Consider the following 25730-nt stretch of genomic DNA (forward strand, 5'->3'; position numbering starts at 1 on the left):
CCAACATTGAAGGAGTGATGGAGCCAGGGGTGTGCCTTGAATTCACTGCTGCCACGACTACACAGCCAGAGGCGCCCCTGGCCCCTCACTTCATGTGGCGTAGTTGGCAGGATGCGAGTTCCCTGCCAGGGACCCACGAAGCTGGAGATCAGGTGGTGCCTGGGGCACAGGATCCCGACTACGGGAGAAGATTTCCAGTCCCCTGGTGGGAAGAGAACACAGTGCCCGCAGCGTTGGACCGGGCACAAGATGGCGGCAAGAGGGCCGTTATCTGTGAAGATAAGGAAAGGGCGCGAAGGGTTGGCGCCAAAAGAAGAGCCTGGGGCTGGCCGGTGCCGAAGAAGAGGTACAGAGTACTCCGCCCAAAGAGGGGAGGCGCCAGCTCCAGGGCATTGAGGAAGACATACGAAGTGGGCGGTGTTCGGAAGAAAAAGAAGTACCGCCGTGGAGGAGTCAAGATGATGCGTGAGGCTGGGGGAGGGATCTGTTTAAGAGCGGGAAACAAAGGCCCGCCTCCTCTCTCCTCAGTCTCAGCTTTGACGCCGCCGCCATTGTTAGTACAGCGATCGGAGACAGAGATGGAGACTTCCGGACAACCAGAAGAACTGGCCACCACCATGGCTCTGGTCAGTCTAGGCCGGGGGCGTCCCAAGTTTGCTGCCGCAAGCGAGGCATCCTTAGTAGACCTTCCGACCGGGCCGGGAGGTTCCACGCGTCCCGAGAAGGTGACCTGGAAGACCACGTGGGATGCGAAGACCGGAGGTACGATTACGGAGGTGCGGGCAACGTATGCCACCCAGCCACCAGTGAGAGACCGGATTCCGGGGATTACGTATTCCCCTTGGGAGACACCACAGCCTGGTGCCACCGCCGCCATACCTTCTGTCCCATCTGGGGAGCCGGCCGAAGTGCCTGCCGAGCGGCTGCAGAAAGACCACCTGGGCTTCGTTTGGGATCCGGTCATCGTCCCGTCCCCCGTACCGCACCCCAGAGCTCCGTCCCCAGTACCCGACCCTGTCCAAGAACGCCTGCTTGCCGAAACCATTGTCCGGGAAATGTTGTCCGGTCCCGGCGGTGAGGAGCTGGCCCTGCAATTCACCACTGGCATAGTGGTGAAGTTCAATCAGCAGGAGGGCTACGGGTTTATCCGCGAGGCAAACACCGGGGACGACTATTTCTACAATAGGGTTCACCTGGATGTGGAGGGCCTACCCAAGAGGCTCCATACTCTGTACCCGGGCGAGAAGGTCCAATTCCTACCGGACGCGGGAAGTCGCGGCCTGTTTGCCGTTGGTGTCACTCGGATGCCGACCGCCCGGGAAGCGGCCCAGTGGCAACAAGAGCTGGAGTGGGAGGAGCAGCAGGAACGGCGCCGGAGCCACCCAAAACCGGTACCGACCGCGGCCTCTCATTCCAGGCGCACCTTGGCAGCTGCACCGGAAGTACAAGCTGGCCCGACCGCTGACCCGGAGAGGGTTACCCCGGTGGTAGCGGTGAACCAGAGTGTGACCAATAGACCGGTCATAGTCCTAGACGTGCCGCAACCCACGCCACAACCACCCCGGGTAGCGACGCCATCACCCCCACCGGGAGCTGAAGAAGCTGTGCCAGCAGAGCCATCATTTGCCCCCGTGTCATTCCGGAGAATACGCCGCCAACCGGGGCAGTCCCTGGGTGCCTACATACAGGCACAGGCGGAGGAGTGGAAGCGGTCCTGGCCTCCGGAATAGATCTCCGCAGATATCCTGTTTGAAGACCGGTATCGTTCCTAGACCGGCAAAAGTTCTTGTTACAAAGGGTTAAAAGTTCTACGGGCCCGTTGCCCGCCACCTAAGACCGGGAGCGCTGTTGAGCCTCCGGGCGCCATCTAAGACCGGGAGCGCTGTTGAGCCTCCGGGCGCCACCTAAGACCGGGAGCGCTGTTGAGCCTCCGGGCGCCATTTAAGACCGGGAGCGCTGCTGCGTCTCCGGGCGCCACCTAAAGATCGGGAGCGCTGCTGAACTGGACTAAAGGGTTTTTCATGTTATGTGTGTTTTAAAGAAGAGCCGTGCCGGGAGGCTCGGATTTTAAGAGGGGAGGCATGTAGTGGGTGCTCATAACCCCTACTAAAGGACCGGAAATGTTGTTAATAAAAATGTTTGTTGATATTGATGTTTAGTGTTAGGGCACCCCCTAGTGGCCGGGTGGGACGGCTGTTGCCACCGGGGAAGGAGGAGTCGGCTGGATGTCTAGGGAAGGTCTGTGTGTGTGTGAGTGAGTGGGATCCGGGACAGCAGTGTGTGAACATCGGTGGCAGTGTGTGTGAGTGGAACATCAGGGGACGCCGGAGCAACGGAGGGGAACGTAACCTCAAGGTCTGAAATCGCTGGTGTGGGTCCGGTGTGTGTTTGACCTAGGAGTGGGAGCCCGGAGAAGCGGAGTACCCAGGGCATATCCCCACCAGAGGGCGCGTTTGGGCAGGTTGTCCCCAGCTCCACAGAAAGTGCCGGATTCTGCTGACCGGATTGTATTGTGCAAATAAATGTCATCTTTTATTATAACCAGCTTTTGCCTGAAGACTGTTTGTGCACCATCCGGCGAAGGCGCTGTCACACACTGCCCCACCAAGCTAGTCCCCAACATTGAAGGAGTGATGGAGCCAGGGGTGTGCCTTGAATTCACTGCTGCCACGACTACACAGCCAGAGGCGCCCCTGGCCCCTCACTTCACACACACACACACACACACACACACACATACACACATACACACATACACACATACACACATACACACACACAAAGCTATAACGACAATAAATGCTTAAGAGGTGGGAGGAAACAACAAGACAACAGGAGAACTCCCCAAGAGCTCCAAATACGCACAAAGCAATACAATCACCAGCAGGACTGGGACACAACAGCGCACAGATTGAGAGGCGTGAGAGTACTGGTACGTCCTTGGTCATGTCGGGGTAATCACCGCCAGCTGCTGTGGTGAGCCGGCAGTGATCCCTGCACAACTGCTCATTTTAATAGTAGGCACATGGGGCTAATAGGCAAGGGTGGATTTGCGATCCACCTGCGCCTGTTAACCACTTAGATTGCGCTGTCAAAATGTGACAGCGCAATTTAATTCCCCGCTGCCATTGGAGGCTAAGTGATGCGATCACAGGGAGCCAATCGTGCCATAGTAGCGACGGGTCATGTAATAACCCCTGTGAGGATCCCTGTATTTCCTGTCAAGAAGCATTTCTGCTGATTGAAGCTGTGCAGCTCTGATCAACAGAAATGCACAGGCAATCAGACACTGATAAAGTCCTCTAGGGGAGTAGTAAAATAAAGAAAAAATAAAGTAAAATAAAATTTTTAAAAATATGAAAAAAATAAAAAACTTAACAGTTCAACTCACCCCACATTCGCCCTATTGAAAATAAAAACAGTTAAAAAAATAATAAAAATATACACATATTTGTTATCGCTGCTTTCAGAAATGCCTTATCTATCAAAATATAAAATCAATAATTCTGATTGGTACACGGCGTGTCAGAAAAAAAAATTGTAAATGCCAAAATTACGTTTCTTGGTCACCACAAACTTTTTAAAAAATGCAATAACGGGCGATCAAAAAGAATCATCCGAACAAATATGGAATAATTAAAAACGTCAGCTCAATTAAATAAGCCATCACTGAGCCTCAATTCCCAAAAAAATGAAAACTCTACAGGCCTCAGAAAATGACGCCAAAAGCGCAATTCTTTTTTTGATAAAGGTCTGAATTTTTTTCAATCCCCTAGATAAATTTAAAAGTATACATGTTTAGTATCTACAAACTCATACCGATGTGAGGCATCATATGGACACATTAGTTTTACTATATAGTCAACATGGTGAATAAAATATTTCAAAAACAATTGTGCAATTGCACTTTTTTTTTAAATATCACTGCACTTGGAATTTTTTTCCCGTTTTCCAGTACACTATATGGTACGGTAACACAAATTATTTTTTTTTTCAAAAGTACAACTCGTCTTGCAAAAAACAAGTGCTCATATGGCAAAGTTATGGAAAAATAAAAAAGTTATGACTCTCGGAAGAAGGGGAGGAAAAAAACGAAAATGAAAAATGGAAAATCGCCTGGGAGTGAAGGGGTTCAAAAAAACGTATTATTTCTAGTAATCAGATACATACCAGCCTAAATGTAGGGCAGGGAAGTCCCATGTCAAGTGAACATAGCCTAATCTGTCTGCAAACAACAAACAATAAACAATGTGTTGGTCTTCTAAAGATAATAGAATAGAACACATCTCATGAAATTATTCACATTTCAACATGAGATGAACCATTGAGTTTCTTAGAATTTTTTATATTCTCTATGGAGTGACTGGGACACAATTCATTGTCCACTGATGTATTCACCTCTGAAAGCCTGAGGCTGTTCTGTGAACTCATGAACCACTAGAAAATTGTACCTGACATAGTTTAGATATGTGAAGCTGACACAACTATCAATCACGTCGTGGATATGCTCCAGATGCTGCCTGCAATATTATTCTAGCGATAATAGGCCAGGTAGATTTATACATTTCTCACCGCCGCTGCTACAGTGAAGGTTGCCAAAAGGAATTGAAAATAGCTTTCGGCTCCCAAACAAAATAAAAAAAATCCCACGTCCGGAGGGAGAGAAGGGAAGCGATGGTTTTGGCAGGGATTCCACCCACCTGAGAACACCTGCAGCTTCTAAAATCAGTGAAATAATGAATTGTATTCAAGCAACAACAAAACCTGGAGACATTTGGAAAATGCTAATCATGGCACGAAAAATGCCCTACATGAGAGGACACTGGATAATATTCATCAGATAAAATATGTGAATTGCTTCCTGATAGATGTGTCTTCAATTAAGGGTTGAGTTCCACTTGTGTTTTGCATATGTGGCGCCCTGGACAAGCCAGGACGTCACAGGTACTACAACAACACACCCCACACCCCGGCTAGGCACACCAAAGTCAAACAAAAATCCTTGTTGCCTCCCTCCAGGGGCTGATGTCCACACCAGGGGGTGGGCCAGGTGGTTGGCCCCACCCACCGAGGAGTTCACAGTCCTGGAGGCGGGAAAAGGAAGGAAGAGCAGGGAGAACAGTTTGAGAGTTGAGAGAGTGAAGTGGTAGCAGAGGAGACTGAAGGCGTCTGGGTGTGTGGCCCAGACGGAACAGCAAGGTTGGCAGGCGGTGGTGACCGTCTGCAGGAGAGGCTGATTGGAGTGAACTATAAGGACCGGGGACGGGCGGTGGCCCGACGGTACCGGATCGGGGAGCAAAGAGAAGCCAGCACCATTCGGCAGGGCTTACGGACCCCAACCAGGCTAGGAGTCGCCGTAAAAACTGGTCAAATCCGTTAGCGAAGCGAACCTCCGGGGTTTCCCAGCAGTCAAGACCCGATTGAAGGCAACAGCTCACATCGTAAAGGGAAACACAGTCACCGCCAAGGCTACAGTTCCCAGGGCCAGAGTCTGCGGGCAAAAGGGGCTCCCTCAGCATCCATCCAAGCTGGGGAGCGGGTTACCGGTGGGAAGCCATTGGAACTGTAAACACAACACAGGTGCAGGGAAAGGCAGTCACCATCAACCTACCGGGAGAGCTACCGCAGCCGTCTGTGGGACCCATCCATCCAGCCGTTTGTTTTACCGGAGACTTTGCATTCATCATTGGCTGAGTGAGTACCACCGTGCCGTGCGGCAGAGCGCTGCCCCCGCGACCCTGCACCTCACCAGGCCCCGTAACCCGCCTGCCATCCATCCCTACCCCTCACCGGGCCCAGGGACAACCAACCCCCTACCCACGGAGGGGAGAACCAACATCCAAGCTGCTCCCTGTCATCGCTCCCGGGATCCCCGTCCAGAGCAGCGGTGGTGTCACAACCTCACCACAACCGTGGGTGGCGTCACGGACAATATCCCTAAACCAAACCACCCCCTTTCACTCACGGGTGAGGAGCGCCGCTCGAGTCCCCGGGATCCGGCCCACTGCTCGAGCCACCACCTAGCAGCAGCAGCAGCAGCCGGACCCGAGCAGTGGGTGAGCGCAGCGTTCCCTCCTCCGCCCGCGACAACTTGGCGTCACAAACAGGATCTACCGCTCTGCCGTCTGGTAGAGGTGCGCCTTGTGACCGCTGGAGGTGTCCGGCCCGAAAATTTGAGAAGCCGCCATTTTGGACGCGAAAAGTCCCCGCTCGAGTGTCTTCCCGAGTAGTGGAGGCGCGAAAGCTGAAACCCCGCTCCTGTAGAGGAGGAGCCGGAAAAAGACTAAGGGGGACGCGGATGGAGAGATGGCGGCATCCTCGAATTGGAGCGCGGGAGTACCTGCTACTGGAGCGTCTAAGCTCTGGGGGAACCGAGGAGGAGTAGCCTTTGAAGACTGCGGCCCGGGTGAGTTCCCCACCGGGACCGCTGCGTGGCTGGAGCGGGAGCTAGGCCGGTTCTGCTTGAAGGTGAGGGCGCAGAGCCTGCAGCAACTGCTGGATTGGAAAGCGGAGATGCGCAGGATGGTTGCCGTAGTGGGGGCCCGTGAGCAAGGGGCCGCTGCGGCCGTGCCGCGTCGCGACCAGTCCACCCAAACTCCAGAACCAGCCCTGATTGCGTGGAAGCCGGGGGCCAGCACCACAGCCGGAGGTCCAGAGAGAATGCCGCTGATGGAGGAGGGGGTTCCGACCACGCTGCCCCCGCCACCGTTCTTAACGGCCGTCAGTGGTTCTGGACTGAACTGCCTGTGGAAGGAGAACCCGATGTACCGTCCGGTCCCCGAGTGGGCCGACCCCCTGCGGTGGTAGCCGCTTTAAAGTCAGCGTTCTGTCCGCTGCAAGTTGTCCCCGTTGGGACCACCAGTACAGTTTGAAAGTTTTAAATGATAAGTGAATCTACCGAAGAAGTAACCCGATTGAGGTTTTGATTGAACCGGCCGTTGCCGGAAACTGTTGTCCCCGTAGGGACTGTCTTTAATCCTTGCGTGAGGAACTGCTTATGGACAAGCCCGAGAACTTGCAGGGCAACCACAAACTTAGTGGAATGTAAATAAAAATGTGTTGGCTTGATACCGTTACCGCCTCCGGAGAGGCAGATTTGGGAGGATGGGCCTGGAGGAAAGTGATGGCCCAGGCCCACCACTACCGTAACCGGTGGCAATCCTCCGGGGGTTCAGGGGTCCCCATGGACGTGGGTCCCCTGAAAGAGACAGAACCCGCTCGGGCAGCCTGGTAATGGACTGGGGTCAAGGGGTGCTGCCCACTTCTTAGGGGCAGCATCAGGGCCAGGTTGTTTGGGTGGGAGAAGAGCGGAAGCCGTTACCGTTTGCAACGTTTAAGTACCGTACCTCCCGTTATGGGAAGATTCATGAAAATGCTTATGTTCCAATGTTTTATATGTTTTACATGTTTTTACCCTTTTCTACAGAAACAAAAAAATAAATCTGGTGATGGACGGGCAGCCCGCGGACAGTCTGCATTTTACTAAGGGGGAATGTGGCGCCCTGGACAAGCCAGGACGTCACAGGTACTACAACAACACACCCCACACCCCGGCTAGGCACTCCGAAGTCAAACAAAAATCCTTGTTGCCTCCCTCCAGGGGCTGATGTCCACACCAGGGGGTGGGCCAGGTGGTTGGCCCCGCCCACCGAGGAGTTCACAGTCCTAGAGGCGGGAAAAGGAAGGAAGAGCAGGGAGAACAGTTTGAGAGTTGAGAGAGTGAAGTGGTAGCAGAGGAGACTGAAGGCGTCCGGGTGTGTGGCCCAGACGGAACAGCAAGGTTGGCAGGCGGTGGTGACCGTCTGCAGGAGAGGCTGATTGGAGTGAACTATAAGGACCGGGGACGGGCGGTGGCCCGACGGTACCGGATCGGGGAGCAAAGAGAAGCCAGCACCATTCGGCAGGGCTTACGGACCCTGACCAGGCTAGGAGTCGCCGTAAAAACTAGTCAAATCCGTTAGCGAAGGGAACCTCCGGGGTTTCCCAGCAGTCAAGACCCGATTGAAGGCAACAGCTCACACCGTAAAGGGAAACACAGTCACCACCAAGGCTACAGTTCCCAGGGCTAGAGCCTGCGGGCAAAAGGGGCTCCCTCAGCATCCATCCAAGCTGGGGAGCGGGTTACCGGTGGGAAGCCATTGGAACCGTAAACACAACACAGGTGCAGGGAAAGGCAGTCACCATCAACCTACCGGGAGAGCTACCGCAGCCGTCTGTGGGACCCGTCCATCCAGCCATTTGTTTTACCGGAGACTTTGCATTCATCATTGGCTGAGTGAGTACCACCGTGCCGTGCGGCACAGCGCTGCCCCCGCGACCCTGCACCTCACCAGGCCCCGTAACCCACCTGCCATGCATCCCTATCCCTCACCGGGCCCCAGGACAACCAACCCCCCTACCCACGGAGGGGAGAAACAACATCCAAGCTGCTCCCTGTCATCGCTCCCGGGATCCCCGTCCAGAGCAGCGGTGGTGTCACAACCTCACCACAACCGTGGGTAGCGTCACGGACAATATCCCTAAACCAAACCACTCCCTTTCACTCACGGGCGAGGAGCGCCGCTCGAGTCCCTGGGATCTGGCCCACCGCTCAAGCCACCACCGAGCAGCAGCAGCCGGACCTGAGCAGTGGGTGAGCGCAGCGTCCCCTCCTCCGCCCGCGACACACAGACGAGTGCAATCCAATAAAACATCGGACTGCATTCACACAAGTGCAAAACTATAGGGCTTTGTCCATCTGCGATGGATTCCTCATGCAATATCGGCATGCAGAATGAATCACAGCATACTACGTTTGACAGTGATTCTTGGCTCACGCACCCATACAAGTCTATGGATGCGTGTGAAACCTCGCACTGCACTCACATGTCATCTGACTGCAGTGCGCCCTTCCTCTTCTCCGTAGCTGTGCTATGCAAGATCGCATCACAGTCGCGGGACCCTCGGCTGACACCCGCAGCAGAGGGTCATTAGAATATCGCTTCTGATGCTCTCACATCGGAAGCTATGCGCAAGTGGAACCGTACCCTAAGCCATAACATTTTCTTTAAGGCTGGAGTGATGCTTAATGCAGTATAAGGCCATGTGCACACATTGGTGAGGTTTTTTTTACCTCAGTATAGTGGAACCTTGGATTAAGAGTAACTTAGTTTGAGAGCGTTTTGCAAGACCAGCAAAGATTTTTACAAATTTGTAAATGGTTTAAGAGCAATGCTTTGCAAGAAGAGCAAATATGCACTGTGCACACTTCCGGTTCTGTCCTTTTATCGCGCTCTGACCCGCTCTGGAGGTAACTTTCTGTACATATGTACTGTATACAGTATACCATTGCACAGTACAGTATATACTATACAGCATATCTATCAATTTGCATTTGTGGATACAGTATTGTACTTTCTTTCTGCTAACCAGTGCAGCACATTGCTTATACTGTACCTCTCACACACCAACAATTCTATTGTAAGCTAAAGTGCAGTTTAATTTGTTTCATATGTTTTTTTACTGCACAGTATTTTGTATTAATATACTGTGATAATTTTATATGAATACAGGACATTATTGTGTATTACTGTAATAAGTTTGTATAAATACAGTAAATATTTTTGGGTTGTGGAATGAATTGTCTGTGTTTCAATTATTTCCTATGGGAAAGCTGTAAAGGAAGAGCCAATCTGGGCTAAAGTGTTAATGCCTTGTGAGAAAACAAAGTTTGAAACTTGTCGCAAGCAAAATGGAACGGTGTTTGAAACGTGTTGCAAGTAAAGTGTGTGCAGTTTTTAACTGCTATGGACTCATCCTTAATAACGTTGAACGTGGTACCACATAGTGTGCACCAAACGAGAAACCAGCCTGTGGCCGAAAAGTACTGGTGCAACAAGGTGAAACTTCCAGAAACACTCAACCACCCTTGTCTGTAGCATGCCATGGTGAGGACACAGAAACCCCTTCACCACGACTGCCACCCCAAGCCAGCTTACAGGGGCACTCCCTCCACCTGGAGAAAAAAACAGCCTTGAGGAGTGGACTATTAATCGGTAGGATAGTCTACATCAGGAAGTGGTCAACGTGGGAACCGTTAATGGTTTCACAAAAGACGCATGCTTTTTTTTAAAAGAAGAAAATAACATAAATGCTTATGTAAATGTGTAAAGTTCTTTTCTGAATATTTGATTCCGTGGTTTGACGAATGGGATGGAGGGAAAGATTAGGCTTTTTGGAGCAGACTAGTTCATGTATTGTAGTTGTACATTTTCCCCTCCCCTTTTATTCTTTTGCATCCCTCTATTGAACTTCATGGACATTTGTCTTTTCTCATCCGTATTAACTATGTAACTATAAATGTGACCAGCAATTTGCTGCGATGCAAGGGTTGGAAGAGATTAAACCCTTGATAGACTAAACTGGCAGTGTTACATTTGCGATCCTAATGTTACGCAGCCATATGTATTTGTGTAGCCCTATCCTAACAATCCATAGCCAACATTTGATGACTTCATCCATGTTGCCTTCACCTTAAATCAAATGGGATTTGGAGTTTAACAGTATGATAAACATCAATGTAATGTTTCCTTGACATGTCCGTAAATGATACTTGATACTTATTGACATCACATTCTATAGTCAGAATTTGATTATATATTATACAGAAATGAGGGCTCCTGCACCCTGCTATCTTTAGATATGTTTTGTAGGGCATTCATTATCGTGGGTAAACTATGGACTGGCTGACATGTCATGTTCCTCCAATGTTAGACTCGACAACAGCTGAACACAGTTTTTTACTGTACTTTATTCTGTGACGCCCTGCAAAACCAGGTACTCACAGATGACTGTACCTCCCACCAAGGGTACAGGAATCGCCTCCTCCTTGGGAATTAACACCACACATCCCACACATAGGAACATCAGCCACAAATCCTAGTCGCCCCCCCATGACAGCCAGTACACACCAGTGGGCGGGACCAGCCGGATGGGAATGCCCACCTAGGGGTCTTGAGGTGATAAGGGGTGGGAACCAGTCAGTTGAAAGTTGAAGGTTGGAGTTTGGAGAGTGGAGTTGGAGGAGAGCAGACAGAGTCAAACAGTGAGGAGTCTGCAGTGTGGTCAGGGTTAGAGCTTTTAGACCACGGGAGGACTGACTAGGTGGCAGACAGCAGTGTAGGGCCACAGGTGACGGAGATCCGGTCACGGGAGACCTGATGAGGACCGGGGCAGGGTTGTAGCCCGCCGGTACCGACAACGGGAATCCAGTCTGGAGGCCATGCACAGGCGGGGTACCTGGACACTAGGACGAGGCAAGCTTCAGGCCCCTTGTTAATTAACCAGTGGGACAAGGTATAGGGTGTCCGCCAAGAACCCATTAAATCCCACGGGTCAGAGTTTGTGGGCATCGGCTCCCTCTGCGTACAAAGCTGCAGGGGAGCAGATTTCTCCCGTTCGAAGCGGGTTTAATCAACACACAGCAAGACACAAGTGCAGGAGGAAGGGTTTCTACCTTGCCAACCCGTGTGCGGGACCAGCACACCCCTCCAGAGGCAACCGGCATCCGGCCTTGGTTTACAATACAGAATCTGTGTGGATCCTTCCTAATTGTGAGTACACCGGTGTCATCCGGTCCGACCTGCCGACAGCGCCCCAGCACGGCTCTATACCTACACTCGGGCCCAGGGACTACACCTCCCCTACCCGTGGAGGGGATACCACCTTGTTGCCCCCACACCATCGGTCCCGGACACCGGCCCCGAGAGGCAGCGGCGGTACCACCATCCCATCACCGCAACCTACGGGTGGCGTCACAAACAATCTCCCCTGTAAATACTCCCCTTTTTCACTGTTGCGAGGACGGGCGGTTGCACGAGCCCCGGGTCCGGTCAACACTTGAGCCCCAGACACGATCCCAGATCCGAGCGTCACTTGAGCAGCCCCAGTTGCCGCAGCGGAGGCGGCACCCATCCGCGACAATTCCAGCTGATGAAAAGCAGTTTAATACATACCTCAGCCGCTACAGATCTTCTTTTTTAAAAGAACAATGAGAGTGCATGGCAAAATCAGTTGCATTCATCTGAATGGGGTGGTTTTGGTGCCAAGCACATTGATTTCTGGAATTTGTATTCAGATAAATGAGAGTTGCAAAAATTTTTGCCACACATCTGCCATGTGTGAATAATCCCTAATAATCTTTATAATAGGGGGATAAATTATCCCATGTAATAATTATTGTAATGCAAATTAGTAATATTTTAAAACTGGTTCAAAACTAAAGCCTTTTTCCATTAACTATGCATTGTTTCCAGATTACCATATATCAGTATATTTATTACTCCAATACCCTTTGTCATTAAATAAATTAATACAATCATGGAATAGTAGAGTTGGGAGGGACGTCAAGGGCCATCGGGTCCAACCCCCTGCGAGTACAGGTTTTCCTAAATCATCCCAGCAATATTAATACATTAATACAATATTAAGTAATACTATAACACTTTTAATACAATATGCAAAATGCTGACAAATCACACCTTTGAACAATTACAATACTATCATTGGTCAAAAGTTTAGACAACTATTTTTCCTAATTTTTGTTGCTCTTATTGGAATATGCACATTGTAGATTCAGACTGAAGGCTGAAAAATCTCAGGGGAGCATGTATGGGAACAGAGAGTAAAGAAACACATGAAACAATCCATAATTTGTGTTAAACCTAAAGCCTGCTTTACACGTTGCAATTTCTCATACGATATCATATGCGATTTGCAACGCCCCCATCGTTGTGCAGCACGTTCAATTTGATGCACATAACCCCCGTCACACATACTTACCTACCATACGACCTCGATGTGGGCGGCGAACGTCCACTTCCTGGAGTGGGAGGGACGTTTGGCGTCACATCGACGTCACGCGGCAGCCAGCCAATAGAAGCGGAGGGGCGGAGATGAGCGGGACGTAAACATCCCGCCCACCTCCTTCCTTTTCGCATTGTGGGCCGGGAGCCGCAGGAGCAGGTGAGATGTGTTCATCGTTCCCGGGGTGTCAAACACTGCGATGTGCGCTACCCCGGGTACGATGAACAATCTGACGTTCAATTCGTCAGGAATGAACGACGTGCGTGCGATGAACGGGTTTTCGTTCAATCGCAATTGCACGTCGCTGTCACACGCTACAACATACCTTACGATGCCGGATGTGCGTCACTTACGACGTGACCCCGCCGACTCATCGTAAGATATCTTGTAGCGTGTAAAGCAGGCTTTAGATTAGTTTTAGCTGGGTATTTTGACAGATAGCCAAACCCATCATTAAAAATAAAGCATATACTGATATAAATTGGTTAAAATACAACCCTTAATTGGTATACCTTAAAATAGAAAAAACGCACAATATGCAAAAAGTGATAAAAATAAGCCTACTGGTAAAGCCCACAATGAAGCCTAAAGGGGGCTTTACACGCAGCGACAGCGCTAGCGATGTCGCTGGTGAAAGCACCCAACTCCGTCGTTTGTGCATCACGGGCAAATTGCTGCTCGTGGCGCACCATATCGTTAGGAGCCATCACACGGACTTACCTGCCTAGCAACGTCGCTGTGGCCGGCGAACCGCCTCCTTTCTAAGGGGGTGGTCCGTACAGCAACGTCTCTAAGGGGCCGGCCAATAGAAGAGGGGGGGCGGAGATGAGCGGCTGTAACATCCCGCCCACCTCCTTCCTTACTCATTGCCGGCGGCCGCAGGTAAGCTGTAGTTCGTCGGTCCCGAGATGTCACACATAGCGATGTGTGCTGCCTCAGGAACAACGAACAACCTGCATCCTCAGCAAGCAACGATTTTTGGAAAAGGAACGACGTGTCAATGATGGACGATTTGGTGAGTATTTTCCATTGTTAACGGCCGTTCGTTGGTGTCACACGCAACGACATCGCTAACGATGCCGGATGTGCGTCACGGAATCCGTGACCCCGGCGATATATGTAGATACGTCGTTGCGTGTAACGGGGCCTTTAGGCCTCTTTCACACATCCGTGAAAATCACTCAAGTTTTGCACGTGTAAAAGGTGCGTATGGCCCTCCGTGTGCTGTGATTTTGGCACATGAATGATCTCCGTGTGCTATTTGTGATAACACACGGAGAGGAGGAACTTTCTGCTCACCTGTCCCGGTCCCTGCTGTCCATGGTGCTGATGTCTTCTGCTCTGCGGTCTCCGGCCCTGCTGGCTCCCCTCTGCTGCTGCTGCTTCCGGTCCTCGTGCAGTGAATATGTGATGAGCATGATGAGCGGGGGTCGGAAGCAAGTGACAGCAGCGGCAAAGACAGCAGGGCTAGAGAAGGTGAGTATGGAAATTCATTTTATTTCACAGATACGTGATTTTGTCATGTGTCACATTCATGTCACACAGAGCACATCTGTGTGGTCCGTGTGATACCCATGCTACCAGAGAAAAATGGACATGTCTATGTGTGGAGCACATGGACACATGTATGCTCCACACGGACACATGGTCCATGTGAAAACACGCACGTGTGCGCAGACCCATTGATTATAATGGGTCAACAAGTGCCCATGTCTCCAGTACGTGTGAAAACGGACGTCACACGTACCGGAGACACGGATGTGTGAAGGGGGCCTAAGAAACTCCATGTGAACATGGCCTAATATGCCTGAACGCAGGACAAAAATACAGTGCAGTGAATAGGGTACAATACGGACCACGTTGTGACATATGAAGCCCACTAAACAAGACCACCACTTCAATTTTAACGTATTAATTGTCCATGTGGAGCCATAATTAAAATAAAAAATTGTAATTTTTAATATGAAAATTGGAATGTATTTATTAAAAAAAAAAAAAAAGCTTGGGAAAACATGTCATTTTTGGCAGCGGCTGAAATTATAAATTATTTAGTGAGAATTATTATATTTAGCCCAAAAAAATACTTGCTTAGAATGAGATACTGGGAATATGGAAAGGGTTACAGCGATGCTGACATGGAAATACTGCATCAGCAGAAACAGGGCCGTCCATTGTTAAGTGTGCGGAGAATATTTAATGCTTCAGTCTCCCCGGAAGGATGTTTAGTCCTTTATTTTATTTATTTATTTTGCTTACTGGCAAAAATATGTCAAAGTTATTCCAGCTGATAGTTGTCAAGGAAACGATGACATCACCTGAGACATAGTGATATAGAAAATTCTAATGACTGGGGACTGGTTGCTAGGAGATCTGCACTAGGCAAATCATTGGGCAGAAAGCCAAGGGAATAAAGTCTACATGAAACACACTGTACATTCGTGCCGTACAAAAGGATTGCGATTACTTCCCGGGAAACATTACCAGAAAAAGTTTTACCATTCTGACACCTTAAACAATTCATTGTCTAGACAGGCTTCCTACATTCGTTCGTCTAGTCCTGTATGTGCACGCCTCATACCATACACAAGTTGTTTCGTCATAAAATAAAAAAAAACAATTTTTTGCCAGTTTCCAAATGTTTTCCAGATTTATGCTGCAAACATAAACCAATAAAAGAAGAGATGCTTTTATTTACGGCACATCCCAACATTTGCATCCTCATGAACAAGATACTTTTAAGCCTTTCTTCCAATCTGCTAATTTGCAAGTCCAAATCCATTTTAAAGGGGCTTTTGGGTGCAATTTTTGCTCTTACTTAAGTGCATGTTTTTATTGCAACATTTTCTTTTAGTTGGGTTTTATTTAAAAAAAATTGCACCATTTGCCTTACAGAGCCTCTGCTTTGGCACAGGTTATTTCTGGCTCCAGAATGGACTAAATGATAATCGGTCAGTGAGCTCATTCTGATAAATCCAATAGGAGCGTTTGAAGCTCTTTTATCTGTTTTTTATTACACGTGCATCTCAATAAATGAGAATATCATCAAAAAGTTAATAGAGGGAGAGACAGGCAAACAGACAGACAGACAGAGAGATAGAGAGAGAGAGAGAGAGACAGACAAAGAGACAGAAAGAGAGATAGAGAGAGGGACAGACAGAAAAAATAGAGAGAGACAGACAAAGAGAGACAGACAGAGAGATATACAGAGAGATAGCGAGGGAGACAGAGAGAGAGAGAGAGAGATAGAGAGGGTGACAGACAAAGAGGTAGAGAGAGAGAGAGACAGGGAGATATGTCGCGGGCGGGGAGGAGGGTGTCAGCACACCGCGCTCACCCCTTCTGCTCGGGTCCGGCAGCTGCTCCTGGTGGCTCGAGCTGTGGGCCGGATCCCGGGGTTTCTCGAGCGACACTCCTCGCCCGTGAGTGAAAGGGGGTGTTTATGGTTGGGTGTGGGGATTGTTATAGTTCGTGACGCCACCCACGGTTGTGGTGATTGCACCACCGCTGCTCAGTGTGGGGGTCCCGGGGATGGTGATGCAGAGCAGCCAGGTGTTGTGTTGCCCCTCCGTGGGTAGGGGTGGTGATCCCGGGGCCCGGTGATGGGATGTGAAGTGTAGGGCCTGGAGGGCGCAGGGACGCGGGGGCAGCGCTGTGCCTTGCGGCACTATGGTACTCACTCAGCCTGACACACGGACACAGTTTGTACGGTAAACCAAACGGCTGGTATGACGGTCCCACAGACGGCTGCACCTGCACTCCCGGTAGGTGACGGTGATGTCCCTCTTCCTTGCACCTTGGTTTGACCTGTGGTATCGGTGGATTCCCTCCGGTTACCCGCTCCCCGGCTGCAATCTGGGCCGGAGGAGCTCTACACTTTGCCCGCAGGCGCTGGCCCTGGGGAAACTGGTGCCCTGGCGGTGGCGGTGTCTCCCCGGTTCAGGTTGGGCTGTTGCCTTCACTCGGGACTTGGTTGTTGGGGGAGCTGCGTCCCCGTCACTGACGGATTTGGCAAATCTGGCGACTCCTAGCCTTGCCGGGGTCCGAGAGGCCCCTGCCCTGGTGCTGACTGTCCTTCGGAACACTGCTCCAGACCACCGGGCACACAGCCAACGGGGTCCTTCCAGGAACTTCCAAACGGTCCCTCTCCAGACAGTCACCGCCGTTGCTGACCTTGCTGATCTGGCCCTCACAAAGCTGGACCATTCAGGCTGTCCTTCTCTTCTGTCACTTTACTTGCTTTCCTCCTTTACTACTTTCACTTTCACTTTCTTAACTCCTCTCCTCCCTGAGCTGAACTCTGTTGTTTACTCAAGCTCGTCCCTGAGCTGACTGCACTCAAGCCCTGCCTGGGCTAATCTGCCTGGTTACTTCCTGCCTCCAGAGTTGTGAGCTCCTCGGTGGGCGGAGCCAACCGCCTGGCCCACCCCCTGGTGTGCATCATCAGACTCCTGGAGGAAGGCAACAAGGATTTGTAGGTTAGCTGTGATGTGCCTACCTGGAGTGTGGGGTGTGGTGGTGTTGTGACCTGTGTCCCCTGGCTTGCCCAGGGCGACACAGATAGAGAGAGATATAAAGAGAGAGACAGACAGGGAGATATAGAGAGGGACAGACAGAAAAAATAGAGACAGACAGAGAAATAGAGAGAGAAACAGACAGAGAGATAGAGAGAGACAGAGAGAGAGACACAGAGAGATAGAGGGACAGACAGAGATAGAGAGAGAGATATAGAGAGACAGATAGAGAGATAAAGAGGGACAGACAGAAAAAATAGAGACAGACAGAGAGATAGAGAGAGACAGACAAAGAGATAGAGAGAGAGAAATATAGATAGGGACACAGAGAGACAGAGAGATAGAGACAGACAGAGATAGAGAGAGATATAGCGAGAGACAGATAGAGAGAGATATAGAGAGAGACAGAGAGACAGAGAGATAGAGAGAGAGACAGAGACAGAGAGACAGACACAGAGAGATAGAGGGACAGACAGAGATAGAGAGAGAGACAGAGAGATAGAGACCGAAACTGGGAGAGAAAGAGAGAGACAGTTACTATCCCAGGCAATGCTGGGTACTACAGCTAGTATATTATATGGAGTTATTACACACAGAGGGATATATTTCAAGTGTTTATTTCTGTTAGTGTTGTTGATTATGGCTTACAGCCAATGAAAACCCAAAAGTCATTATCTCACAAAATTAGATTATATAAGACCAACTGAAAAAAATGATTTTAAATTCTGAAATGTTGGCGCCTACTGAAAGTCTGTACAGTAACTGCCTCAATACTTGGTCGGGGCTCCTTTTGCATGAATTACTGCATCGATGTGGCATGGATGCGATCAGCCTGTGGCACTGCTGAGGTGTTATGGAAGCCCAGGTTTCTTTGATAGAAGCTTTCAGCTCACCTGCATTGTTGTAATGACTCTATAAAATATGTGTTTCCCTTTTTCTATTGAATTGCTTAAATAAATTAACTTTTTGATGATATTCTAATTTATTGAGATGCACTTGTAGCGCCTCTCCGCAGATATATGGCCACAGACCCACATCAAATTTGAATTTACAGGGAAATAAAGAGCCTATAAAATAAAACTATGCAATAGTTTTAATAACCCACACTGGAAAAATAATTTTTAGACCCAAACTTAGGCATTTAAATAAGAGAAAAACTGTCCCCAGAGGTGGACAAACCCAGGGGATGTCCTGTCTAAAATGAGAAGTCTGCAGTCACTCTATTTTGTCTGCCCCATTTTTAGGGTTTTGTGTGAAATTATGTCCAACTTGCCTTTTTGTCCTCTGTTTTTTTTTGTGTTGTTTTAAGACACACAAAGGAAAAAGTGTAATTGCAATAATGTTCTGGGAGAAATACTTTATTTTCTAAAACAATTTCAAGGGTGCCAACACTTTCAGCCATGACTCTATATTACACACTCAAGTCTGATAGATATACCCACACACTGCTATTCACACATACTTAGCTCTGCTATACACACCCAGTTCTGCTATATACACATACTTAGCTCTGCTATACACACCCAGTTCTGCTATACACACATACTTAGCTCTGCTATACACACCCAGTTCTGCTATATACACACTCAGCTGGTCTATACACACACAGCTTTGCTATATACACACAAACACACTCAACTCTGCTATGGTATATATAAACACACACACACACACACACACACACACATCTTTGAGCATGAGACTACATTCATTTTATAGACAATCCTATTAGCTATCTCATACATAAATTTGACAACTACTTAGATTCTTGTCATGTCATTGCATTGTTACTGTTTTGCTCATTATTTTGTTAGTACTTTATAAATCCACCTTTGGCATTCGATTCTGTCTGAATTCTTCTGGCCATTCTCTCGATCCCATGTCTCTTTTACATGTTCCCAATATTGGCACATACTGGTCCACTCACTTGTTTGTGTATACAGCTTTTCCTTCAACTATACTTTCAAGTGTTTGATTGGGTTGAGTTCTGGAGAATCCAGCACCTCTACTTCATTGTCATTGAACCATTTCATTATTAATCTCGATGTATACTTCAGGTCCTTCTCCTGCTGGGACACTATGTCGTCCTTTTCATACCCATAGTACTCAAGTGTATGAAGTAACTCGTCTTGCAGTGTGGGGGGGGGTCAGGGTTATGCCCACCCCTGCAGACGTAGCCGGCACACTGGTGGTCTATGTCTAATGTAATAATATGCATGTGTATTGTATAAAAGGCCACCAGGTGGCGGTGTGGTAGCACGGCTGTCCTGGCACCTGGGTGAGCAGGGAAAGCGTTAAGGAAGAGGAGGGAAGCAAGACATATAAAAAGGTGAGATAGGAAGTAGAGACAGGAGAGTCCCCCAGTAACAGTGGCATACAGAAGCTCCCTAGGTAAATTCTGACTCTAAGGGTCACCCCCATGATCACGGACACGCGGGATCCTGAAAGGGATTGGCTAACTGCATCCCCAGAAGTGGGATATAGTCCGGTCAGTCGAGGGATTTGTGTCTGATTCTTCCTGGCTCAAAACACCTGAAGATTCATTCCACGAGACTGAAGGTCAGTTGGTCAGTTGCGCCATCAAGGAGAAGGGTATGTCTGGTTCCTAGCCTGAGCTTGGATGGGGGAGTGCCATCATGTGTGGTACTTCATGTGTGCAAGCAGTCCCTGTGGGTGGGATGAAGTGGCCCAAAAGACTTTATAATCCGGTTGATGCTAGAGTGACGTTGACTGGAGGAAGGAGGTGCCTAGCGATGTCTTATGGAATCTAGATGCCAAAAGGACAGACAGCTGTGACATTTCATACTAGAATGGAGTGTAGAAGGAACCTTAATGGGACATGTAACCTTAATGGGAGCTGGTGGGATGCGGACTGAAGTAATATAAGAGTTGAAGAGTAATAAAGACAGTTTGTTTAAAAGAAGAATTCATGCCTCGGTTTTATTGACTGTGAGCAAGAATGCAGTGTCACGTGGACTGTTGCGGAATTGTCATGTGAGTGGTGTGGCAACGGGGAGGCATGGGGTTAGCAAGCGGCTGCACTGCGGCCTATTGACCCCTCCACACACGATTACCACTGTTTGCCCCGTGCCAACCCCGAACCACAATAGGATACTCACATATAGATCAGCTTTGAGATCACCATCAATACTGGTCAAGTATCCAACGCCCTTGGCTGGAAAACAACCCCATATCATCAGGCTTCCTCCATCGAATTTGACAATTCCCGGTATGCTAGGGCCATGATGAAGGCATATTGTGTGCTGAAATGCGTTGTCTGTTACTGACCGCTATACATGTAACTGCTTGCTGACAATGTGTATTGGGGCTAACTTTTAAAGCAACTATATTAAAAGTTATATTTTATTGAAAATGAACGAAGTCATCTTGCCTGAATAATCTGGAGTGACTAGCTGGATCCAATCCCCTGTTCACCTAAGAAAATAAAAAGGTGTATATGTCAGTCCTACGTACAGAAGTTGAATCCTTACATTTTGGATAATGTATATATTCCAATTAATATCCCAATATATGAAAACATAGAAGTTTCACAAAAACAGCTGCAGGAAAAATGAGAACATTAGAGTTTGTACATTTTGTTTCCAAATGGGGACATTTCTATTTTATGATCCACCTTGTAAATGACATGCTGGAAAGTTAGTAAAAAAAAAAAATAAAAAATCAAACATCTGCAGAAAATTTGACCTGATGAATAATTTTACAGGGTGAGGAGAGGCACAAACCCTCCCAGGATCTAAGTATTGAATATCATGTTCTTGGAATCTGCATTATTTTTGAATTATTATCAAATATTCCTAACTTTATGATGCCATGGAAACTATTATGATAAAATTAACACATAGTATAAAGAAAAAAGTCCATCTAGAGGCTAAAAAAGAGGGGGAATAGTGTTTATACGGTTACCGAGTCAGTGATATAAAACAGAGGATAGTTATTTACTAGTGATGAGTGAGCGTGCTTGGCCTTGCTCGTTACTCGATTGAGTATCAAGGAGCTTGGCACTCTCAGTACTCGGCCGAGTATCGGGGGTGCTTGAATGTCATGCTCGAGTCCACACCCCGCATGTTTCTCATCTGTTTTTCAGTCACTAAACATATATGAGCTGCCTGCCAGTTATGGTAATACCATAGCCATGTTGGCTACTGGCATTACTGTGATTGGCTGGCCGCATAGCATTATCAGATCTATATAAGAACTGGTGACTCCATGCTCCATTCATTGTACCCAGAGATAGTGTAGGGAGTAGAGTTGAGCGCGGTTCGTGGTTCGTGGTTCTCCAGTTCGCGGCTCGAGTGATTTTTGGGCTGTTCGAGATCGAACTAGAACTCGAGCTTTTTGCTAAAAGCTCGATAGTTCTAGATACGTTCGAGAACGGTTCTAGCAGCAAAAAGCAGGGCTTTTTACAGCTACAGTGAGCAGGAGCCATCGCTGGCAGCCTGCCACAAGCTGGTAACCAAGATAAGCATCGGGTATCCAAGCAAAGCGCTTTGGTTAGTAACCCGATGTTTATCTTAGTTACGTGCAGGAAGCCCACACTTTCCCGCTCAGCTCGCTCCACCCCCTCCTGCCCGCGGCATGTACACATACATACACATACACAAACACACACACACACACATCCACCCCCCCCCCCCCGCCCGCCCGCCCGCTCGCTCGCTCGCTCAACTTACCTGCGGTGATGAAGTCCCGCCATCCCGACCTCAGCGCTGTCACTGTCCTCCATGGCCGCCGCTTGTCACATCACCTATCGCTTCCGACCCGAGACTGACACTGGCGGTGACGTCACGGACCTCTCGCGATACTTGATGTGAAGGCGCCGGTCATTGACCTCAGTGACAGGGGCTGTCGGCAGTGCTGGAGATCAGCGCAGGTAATGTACCTCACTGACAGCAGCACTTGTCACCCCCCTGCAGTGACCTGGGCTGACCCATTGATGTTAGCTCAGGTCACTGCACTGCTCTCCCAGCCAATGGGGAACATCCTGCTCTTCATTGACTGGGACAGTGTGCATCGTCATGGCAACCCCTTGGATTACACCAGACCTGGATTTGTTTTTCAATCTAATAAATTGGTTAAAGAGGGAATGTTTTGGGGAGTGTTTTTTCAAATAAAAATGTGTTTGTCGTGTATTTTTTTTTTATTACTGACTGGGTTGGTGATGTCGGGTATCTGATAGACGCCTGACCTCACCAACCCCAGGGCTTGATGCCAGGTGACATTACACATCTGGTATTAACCCCAAATATTACCCCGTTTGCCACCGCACCAGGGCGCGGGATGAGCTGGGGCGAAGCACCAGGATTGGTGCATCTAATGGACGCGCCACTTCTGGGGCGGCTGCGGCCTGCTATTTTTAGGCTGGGGAGATTCCAATAACCATGGACCTCCCTAGTCTGAGAATATCAGGCCCCAGCTGTCTGCTTTACCTTGGCTGGTGATCCAATTTTGGGGGACCCCTACGTGTTTTTTTTTTTAATTATTTATTTAATTTAAAATAACAGCGTGGGGTGCCCTCCGTTTTGGATTACCAGCCAAGGTGAGGTTGCCAGCTGTGGTCTGCAGGCTGCAGCCGTCTGCTTTACCCTAGCTGGCTACAAAACTAGGGGGAACCCTATGTCATTTTTTTTTCATTTTTTTGGCTAAATACAAAGCTAAGCACCCCTTAGTGCCACATGAAAGGTACCAAAGGGTGTTCCACTTTTTCTCCATTTTTTTCTCCACTTTCTCTCCACTTTTTCTCCACTTTTTCTCCATTTTTTTCTCCACTTATTCTCCACTTTTTCTCCTCTTATTCTCCACTTTTTCTCCTCTTATTCTCCACTTTTTCTCCACTTTTTCTCCACTTTTTCTCCTCTTATTCTCCACTTTTTCTCCACTTTTTCTCCACTTTTTCTCCATTTTTTTCTCCACTTTCTCCACTTTTTCTCCACTTTTTTCTCCACTTTTTCTCCTCTTATGCTCCACTTTTTCTCCTCTTAATCTCCACTTTTTCTCCACTTTTTCTCCACTTTTTCTCCACTTTTTTCTCCACTTTTTCTCCTCTTATGCTCCACTTTTTCTCCACTTTTTCTCCACTTTTTCTCCACTTTTTCTCCACTTTTTCTCCTCTTAATCTCCACTTTTTCTCCTCTTATGCTCCACTTTTTCTCCACTTTTTCTCCACGTTTTCTCCACTTTTTTCTCCACTTTTTCTCCTCTTATGCTCCACTTTTTCTCCACTTTTTCTCCACTTTTTCTCCACTTTTTCTCCACGTTTTCTCCACGTTTTCTCCACTTTTTTCTCCACTTTTTCTCCTCTTATGCTCCACTTTTTCTCCACTTTTTCTCCACTTTTTCTCCTCTTAATCTCCACTTTTTCTCCACTTTTTCTCCACTTTTTCTCCACTTTTTCTCCACTTTTTTCTCCACTTTTTTCTCCACTTTTTCTCCTCTTATGCTCCACTTTTTCTCCACTTTTTCTCCACTTTTTCTCCACTTTTTCTCCTCTTATGCTCCACTTTTTCTCCACTTTTTCTCCTCTTATGCTCCACTTTTTCTCCACTTTTTCTCCACTTTTTTCTCCACTTTTTCTCCTCTTATGCTCCACTTTTTCTCCACTTTTTCTCCACTTTTTCTCCTCTTATGCTCCACTTTTTCTCCACTTTTTCTCCATTTTTTCTCCATTTTTTTCTCCACTTATTCTCCACTTTTTCTCCTCTTATTCTCCACTTTTTCTCCACTTTTTCTCCACTTTTTCTCCTCTTATTCTCCACTTTTTCTCCACTTTTTCTCCACTTTTTCTCCATTTTTTTCTCCACTTTCTCCACTTTTTCTCCACTTTTTTCTCCACTTTTTCTCCTCTTATGCTCCACTTTTTCTCCTCTTAATCTCCACTTTTTCTCCACTTTTTCTCCACTTTTTTCTCCACTTTTTCTCCTCTTATGCTCCACTTTTTCTCCACTTTTTCTCCACTTTTTCTCCGCGTTTTCTCCACGTTTTCTCCACTTTTTTCTCCACTTTTTCTCCTCTTATGCTCCACTTTTTCTCCACTTTTTCTCCACTTTTTCTCCTCTTAATCTCCACTTTTTCTCCACTTTTTCTCCACTTTTTCTCCACTTTTTCTCCACTTTTTCTCCACTTTTTTCTCCACTTTTTCTCCACTTTTTCTCCTCTTATGCTCCACTTTTTCTCCACTTTTTCTCCACTTTTTCTCCACGTTTTCTCCACGTTTTCTCCACTTTTTTCTCCACTTTTTCTCCTCTTATGCTCCACTTTTTCTCCACTTTTTCTCCACTTTTTCTCCTCTTAATCTCCACTTTTTCTCGACTTTTTCTCCACTTTTTCTCCACTTTTTCTCCACTTTTTCTCCACTTTTTTCTCCACTTTTTCTCCACTTTTTCTCCTCTTATGCTCCACTTTTTCTCCACTTTTTCTCCACTTTTTTCTCCACTTTTTCTCCTCTTATGCTCCACTTTTTCTCCACTTTTTCTCCACTTTTTCTCCTCTTATGCTCCACTTTTTCTCCACTTTTTCTCCATTTTTTTCTCCACTTATTCTCCACTTTTTCTCCTCTTATTCTCCACTTTTTCTCCACTTTTTCTCCTCTTATTCTCCACTTTTTCTCCACTTTTTCTCCACTTTTTCTCCATTTTTTTCTCCACTTTCTCCACTTTTTCTCCACTTTTTTCTCCACTTTTTCTCCTCTTATGCTCCACTTTTTCTCCTCTTAATCTCCACTTTTTCTCCACTTTTTCTCCACTTTTTCTCCACTTTTTTCTCCACTTTTTCTCCTCTTATGCTCCACTTTTTCTCCACTTTTTCTCCACTTTTTCTCCACTTTTTCTCCACTTTTTCTCCTCTTAATCTCCACTTTTTCTCCTCTTATGCTCCACTTTTTCTCCACTTTTTCTCCACTTTTTCTCCACTTTTTCTCCACTTTTTCTCCTCTTATGCTCCACTTTTTCTCCACTTTTTCTCCTCTTAATCTCCACTTTTTCTCCTCTTATGCTCCACTTTTTCTCCACTTTTTCTCCACTTTTTCTCCTCTTATGCTCCACTTTTTCTCCACTTTTTCTCCACTTTTTCTCCTCTTATGCTCCACTTTTTCTCCACTTTTTCTCCACTTTTTTCTCCACTTTTTCTCCTCTTATGCTCCACTTTTTCTCCACTTTTTCTCCACTTTTTCTCCACTTATGCTCCACTTTTTCTCCACTTTTTCTCCACTTTTTTCTCCACTTTTTCTCCTCTTAATCTCCACTTTTTCTCCACTTTTTCTCCACTTTTTCTCCACTTTTTCTCCACTTTTTCTCCACTTTTTCTCCACTTTTTTCTCCACTTTTTCTCCTCTTATGTTCCACTTATTCTCCACTTTTTCTC

This window comes from Anomaloglossus baeobatrachus, chromosome 6 (genome assembly GCF_048569485.1).
Source record: "Anomaloglossus baeobatrachus isolate aAnoBae1 chromosome 6, aAnoBae1.hap1, whole genome shotgun sequence".
NCBI classification, from domain to species: domain Eukaryota; kingdom Metazoa; phylum Chordata; class Amphibia; order Anura; family Aromobatidae; genus Anomaloglossus; species Anomaloglossus baeobatrachus.